Here is a 6,000-nt window from a genome sequence, read left to right on the forward strand (position 1 = left end):
TCACATACATAATGGGATAAATAGAAAATTTTGGTGAGATTTGGTGAGAAATACCAGGGCTTTATAAGAGAATATAGCGGGAAGATCTAATTTAAATTGGAGTTTTAGGAAGGGCTTTTCTGAGGAGGTGACATTTATACTGGGTCCTGAAATATTGGTTGGAGTTGCCTGGTAGAGTTGGTAGAATACCAGAGCATTCCAAGTAGCAGGGATAGCATGTCTAAAGGCCCCGGGGCAGGAAAGGGTGTGGCATGACGTAGGCACTGAAAGGAGAGCTGTGCATCTATGACACAGTGATCGAGGGCAAGAGTACAGGAGTTTAGGTAAAGAAGTAGCCAGGGGCAGGTCATGGGGACCTTAAAGATCAAGTTACGGTAAAGGAGGTTACTTTTCAGTTCAATTATAAAACATTAAAGGCTTTTTTTTTTTTTTTTTTTTGAGAGAGAGAGACAGAGAGAGAGAGAACGCACATGAGCAGTGGTCAAAGGGAGAGGGAGAGAAAACCTTAAGTGGGCTCCATGACCAGACCAGCACAGAAGCTGACATGGGGCTTGATCTCACAACCAGGAGATCATGACCTGAGTGGAAATCAAGAGTTGGATACTTAACCTACTGAGCCACCCAGGTGCCCTACTCATGAAAGGACTTAAGCATAGGAGTCCTATGATCAATTCTGCATTAAAAAAAATCTGGCTTTGGCACAAAAACAGACACATAGACCAATGGAATAGAATAGAAACGCCAGAACTAGACCCACAAACGTATGGCCAACTCATCTTTGACAAAGCAGGAAAGAACATCCAATGGAAAAAAGACAGTCTCTTTAACAAATGGTGCTGGGAGAACTGGACAGCAACATGCAGAAGGTTGAAACTAGATCACTTTCTCACACCATTCACAAAAATAAACTCAAAATGGATAAAGGACCTGAATGTGAGACAGGAAACCATCAAAACCCTAGAGGAGAAAGCAGGAAAAGACCTCTCTGACCTCAGCCGTAGCAATCTCTTACTCGACACATCCCCAAAGGCAAGGGAATTAAAAGCAAAAGTGAATTACTGGGACCTTATGAAGATAAAAAGCTTCTGCACAGCAAAGGAAACAACCAACAAAACTAAAAGGCAACCAACGGAATGGGAAAAGATATTTGCAAATGACATATCGGACAAAGGGCTAGTCTCCAAAATCTATAAAGAGCTCACCAAACTCCACACCCGAAAAGCAAATAACCCAGTGAAGAAATGGGCAGAAAACATGAATAGACACTTCTCTAAAGAAGACATCCGGATGGCCAACAGGCACATGAAAAGATGTTCAGCGTCGCTCCTTATCAGGGAAATAGAAATCAAAACCACACTCAGATATCACCTCACGCCAGTCAGAGTGGCCAAAATGAACAAATCAGGAGACTATAGATGCTGGAGAGGATGTGGAGAAACGGGAACCCTCTTGCACTGTTGGTGGGAATGCAAATTGGTGCAGCCGCTCTGGAAAGCAGTGTGGAGGTTCCTCAGAAAATTAAAAATAGACCTACCCTATGACCCAGCAATAGCACTGCTAGGAATTTATCCAAGGGACACAGGAGTACTGATGCATAGGGGCACTTGTACCCCAATGTTCATAGCAGCACTCTCAACAATAGCCAAATTATGGAAAGAGCCTAAATGTCCATCAATGGATGAATGGATAAAGAAATTGTGGTTTATATACACTATGGAATACTACGTGGCAATGAGAAAAAATGAAATATGGCCTTTTGTAGCAACGTGGATGGAACTGGAGAGTGTGATGCTAAGTGAAATAAGCCATACAGAGAAAGACAGATACCATATGGTTTCACTCTTATGTGGATCCTGAGAAACTTAACAGGAACCCATGGGGGAGGGGAAGGAAAAAAAAAAAAAAGAGGTTAGAGTGGGAGAGAGCCAAAGCATAAGAGACTGTTGAGAACTGAGAACAAACTAAGGGTTGATGGGGGGTGGGAGGGAGGAGAGGGTGGGTGATGGGTATTGAGGAGGGCACCTTTTGGGATGAGCACTGGGTGTTGTATGGAAACCAATTTGACAATAAATTTCATATATATAAAAAAAAAAAAGAAATTCATGATATCATTTGTTTACTTGATTCCACGAGTCATGTTTTTCAGAGACATTTTTAAAGCAGTTTGAATCCTACAATTGATGGCATCTTACAATTAAAATGATAATGTGTATTTTCTTGGTGGCACATTAATTAGATCATTATACTCTGTAGAGTCTATAGCATCTTGAAATCCATGAAGTGTGTGTAGTATGTTACTTCTCAGATCCAAACTGCCTGTAGTGAGTTGAATAGTTTTTCTATTCAACCTCAGAATGTGACCTTACTTAAAAATTGAGTTTTTGCCGATGTAATTAGTGAAAGATCTTAAGATAAATCATATCAGATTGAGAGTGGGTTCTAAATTCAATGACAGGTGTCCTTGAAGAAGAAGAGAGGACACAGAGAGACACAGAGCAAGAGAAGTTCATGTGGAGATGGGGGCTGGGATTACAGTTATGTCCCTACAAGCCAAAGAACACCAAGAGTGACCAGAAGCTGAAAGAGGCAAGACAAGATTCTCCCCTTAACTTTCAGAGGGAGAGTGACTCTGCCAGCACCTTGATTTTGAACATTTGGTCTCCAGAAACATGAGAGAATAAATTTTTGTCGTTTTACACTACCTCGCTTGTGGTAATTTGGTATAGCACCTTGGGAAACTAAAACAATGACTTTCACTTTTTCAAAAGTGGTGGCAAGTCATAAAAACCAAAGCATTAGAGTTGCAAAATATATCAATATTGGGAATAGTTGTTTTTAAAATATACCTTTACAATTTTAAATAAAATTATTTTTCTCAGTCTTTCTACATGGTTCTAAAATAAATTGTTTGAAAGTTTATATTACAATTAGGCATGTTAAAAAGTTTCTTTTTTTATTATTATTCATGGATGGGATCAGTGAGTAACTGCAATTTGTGAAGAAACATTGAAATGTTTCCCAAAGAATATATTATATTAGTAAATAAAGCCCATAAAATTTTATTGCTCTAAAAAAAAAATAAAAATAAAAATAAAAAATAAAAAATAAAAAATAAAAAAAATCTGGCTATTGTGTAACTAAGGGGATGGAGAGGGTAACAGTGGAAGCAAGGGGAAAAGGAGGTGTTTGCAGCAATCCAGGCAGAACAAGATGGAGACCAAGCTGGGTGCATTGAAGATGAGAAGAACTGACAGCATTGGGTGGCGGATGAAGTAAAAGAAACAAGGGGGAAAGTGGTTTCATATTGGCTGGAGCTGCCATCTAGGAGTGGAAGACTCTGGAAGAAAAGCAGATTTGGAGGCAACATCCTGAGTTTAGTTAGGCTATGTCAGGTGTGAGATGCTTGTGAGACATCCACATCTAGATGTCTAGAGGGGCTGTGAATACTTGGATCTGTGAGGATTGTGCCAAGGAGGCCAAAGGATCACGCTTCAAGAAGGGAAGAGAAGTCAGTAGTGTTGAACGCTGTTCCATTGTTAGATAAACAGCTAAAACATGAATTCAAATCTGAAACAAAGGGGTTTCTGATGACCTTGGAGAGACTGGTCATATTAGAGTGGGGGCCGTGGAGGCCAGATTTGCGGACTCAGAAGCACGTGGAAGGTGAGCAAATGACTAAGGGTGGGGCAGGGTGGGGGAGGGTGCTCAGCAGCTTCTGGAGGTATTGGCTGGGAAGGGGAAGAGAGAGCCGCAGCTAAAGGGAAGTGTAGCATAATATAGGTTCCCACATCACAGTTATTCATCAGATTGTGAGCTTGAGAAGGGGGGGAAGCATTTCTGACACTTCTTTCTGTCCCCTAGGCCAGCACGGTGGCTAGGATATGGGAGATGATCAAACCGTGTTCATTGAACCTGCGGAAATATACGAAGGCTTGGGAAGAGAATGGCTCTACTGTTCCACGGCAGGTAGAGCTGGCTCAAAGCCTGGCCTGCAGGGCTGTTGCTGATGCTGCCCACAGGTCCAGACAACCACAGGCTGTGGACAGTCACGACTTGTGTAAATTGCCATTGTCAGCCTGGCCTTTTGGGGTCAAGCTGCTGAAGTTCCAGTAGGCCTGCTGGTAAACCCCAGGTACTGTCTGTAGAGTCGAATGGCCCTCTTAAGATAAGAACAGATGTTTTCTTTTCTTTATTTAAAAAAAAATGTTTAAATGTTTATAATTTATTTTTGAGAGAGGGAGAGAGAGAGAGAGACGGAGTGTGAGCAAGGAGGGGCAGAGAGAGAGGGAGACACAGAATCTGAAGCAGGCTCCAGGCTCTAAGCTGTCAGCACAGAGTCCGACGCGGGGCTCGAACTCACAAACTGTGAGATCATGACCTGAGCCGAAGTCGGACGCTTGACCGACTGAGCCACCCAGGCGCCCCAGAGGTTTTTGTCTTTAAAAAAAAAAAAAACAGCCCAAAGATCTCACAGCTGGCCGGTGAGAAGCTGGGCCCTGAACCCGAGACGGTAGACTCCCCGGCAGAAGTTGATGTGGATAAAGCACCCAGTCTAGCGTCTGGAACGTCCAAGGACTCATTAGGTGTGGATCATCCTCCCTTGCCCCATCTCATGTGCTTTCCCTCTGCCTGGCAGCCTCCTGTGCTCTACGGCATGTCCCTGGATGGACAGACAGTATTCTAATAGAGTAATGAAGCTTGATGGTATGGAAATCAGCATCGGCCTTGACCTTCTATTCTTAGTGTATGAACTCTGACTCTCCACTTTGGTAGGACTCACCCAGAACACCATCAACCAAGAGGCCACGCCAAACTGAGTTACAAGAGAACTTCTTAAAGTCATTCTTCGGTGAGTACAAATAAAACCCATGTTTCTGGTTTTTGTTTTTGTTTTTTTCTTTTGTAAATTCACAACCTGGTTTTACCCAAGTATTTGTACCCGCTCATATCCTGAAACAGCACTGGGGGCTTCCAGGTCAAGGACACAGGGGGATCCTAATCTTCACTAGCAACAGAAGAATCTGGAGAGGCTCCAGACACACCCCAGCTAGCAGGGCTCAGACAGGAGAGGCTGCCCCGACTGGCGGGTACCACGGATCCTGCTTGTCCATTCCCTTTGGTGCCTACTCTGTGTCTGCCCATGTTTGCCTTTCCTCCACCCCCATCCCATGTGCATCCCTACCCCCCTTCTCCCAGCTGCAGACTCCCTATTCTTATCAAAAGCTGCTCCTGTTCTCCAGATCATGTAATGCCCGTTACCATGGCACCCGGTACTTCACATTATTAAGACAATCTCTTTATTAGTAAGCCCGCTCCTCCCAGGAAGTCAGGCGCCTCGGAGCCCATTTGACGAGACGATGAACCCGAGTCTCTGGAGGTTTCGGGACTGTCAGGGGGTCAGGACAGACAGGCTCGGAGAGCTCGGGCCTCATGCCCCACTCCTGGATTGCACCTGACTGCTTAGAGGGTGACTGGGACTCTCACAGCCTCCTTCCCTTTCATTGCCTTCATTGCCTTTTCTTTTCATCATGCACTCATAATAATTATACACGTTATCACACTTCACGTTTTACAAAAGGCTTTCAAATACATCCCTACTTTCCATCTTCACAGTATCCCTGTTGACTAAGAATTTTGTGCTCATTTTAAAGGCTGAGGAAACTGGAAGCTGACGTTCAGGGAATCTGACTGTTCAAGGTCATACAGACACTCAGGGGCAAAGCTAGGGCTCAAACCAGACCCTCTGCTGTCTCTACAACCCCTTTTCTTATCCTAGACAGACAGATAGGCACACAGATAGACAAAAAATTCTATGCCAATTGCGTGCTCAGTAATAATTTGTTGATTTATAGACTCAACGTGTCCACTTTGAATCCAATGTGATGTTACTGACTCACCATTACTGACTTTGGACTGCCTTCCCAGTAGAGGAATAGCTTCAACGACTTTTTTCTTCCTTTCCTTTCCTTTCCTTTCCTTTCCTTTCCTTTCCTTTCCTTT

At 43.5% G+C, this 6,000-nt stretch overlaps 1 long non-coding RNA gene across 1 annotated transcript in view; it reads left to right on the forward strand.

Moving 5' to 3' along the window:
• The window catches only part of LOC121020893 (uncharacterized), a 51,360-nt gene extending 47,160 nt beyond the window's left edge, over positions 1 to 4,200 (forward strand). Inside the window, exon 7 of the long non-coding RNA XR_005786340.1 lies at positions 3,862 to 4,200. This is a non-coding gene — a long non-coding RNA (uncharacterized LOC121020893). The remainder of the gene's footprint in view (positions 1 to 3,861) is intronic.
• The last annotated feature ends 1,800 nt before the right edge of the window (positions 4,201 to 6,000 follow it).

The sequence above is a fragment of the Herpailurus yagouaroundi genome, unplaced genomic scaffold, assembly GCF_014898765.1.
Source record: "Herpailurus yagouaroundi ecotype Mexico unplaced genomic scaffold, PumYag 253, whole genome shotgun sequence".
In the NCBI taxonomy this organism is placed as follows: Eukaryota; Metazoa; Chordata; class Mammalia; order Carnivora; family Felidae; genus Herpailurus; species Herpailurus yagouaroundi.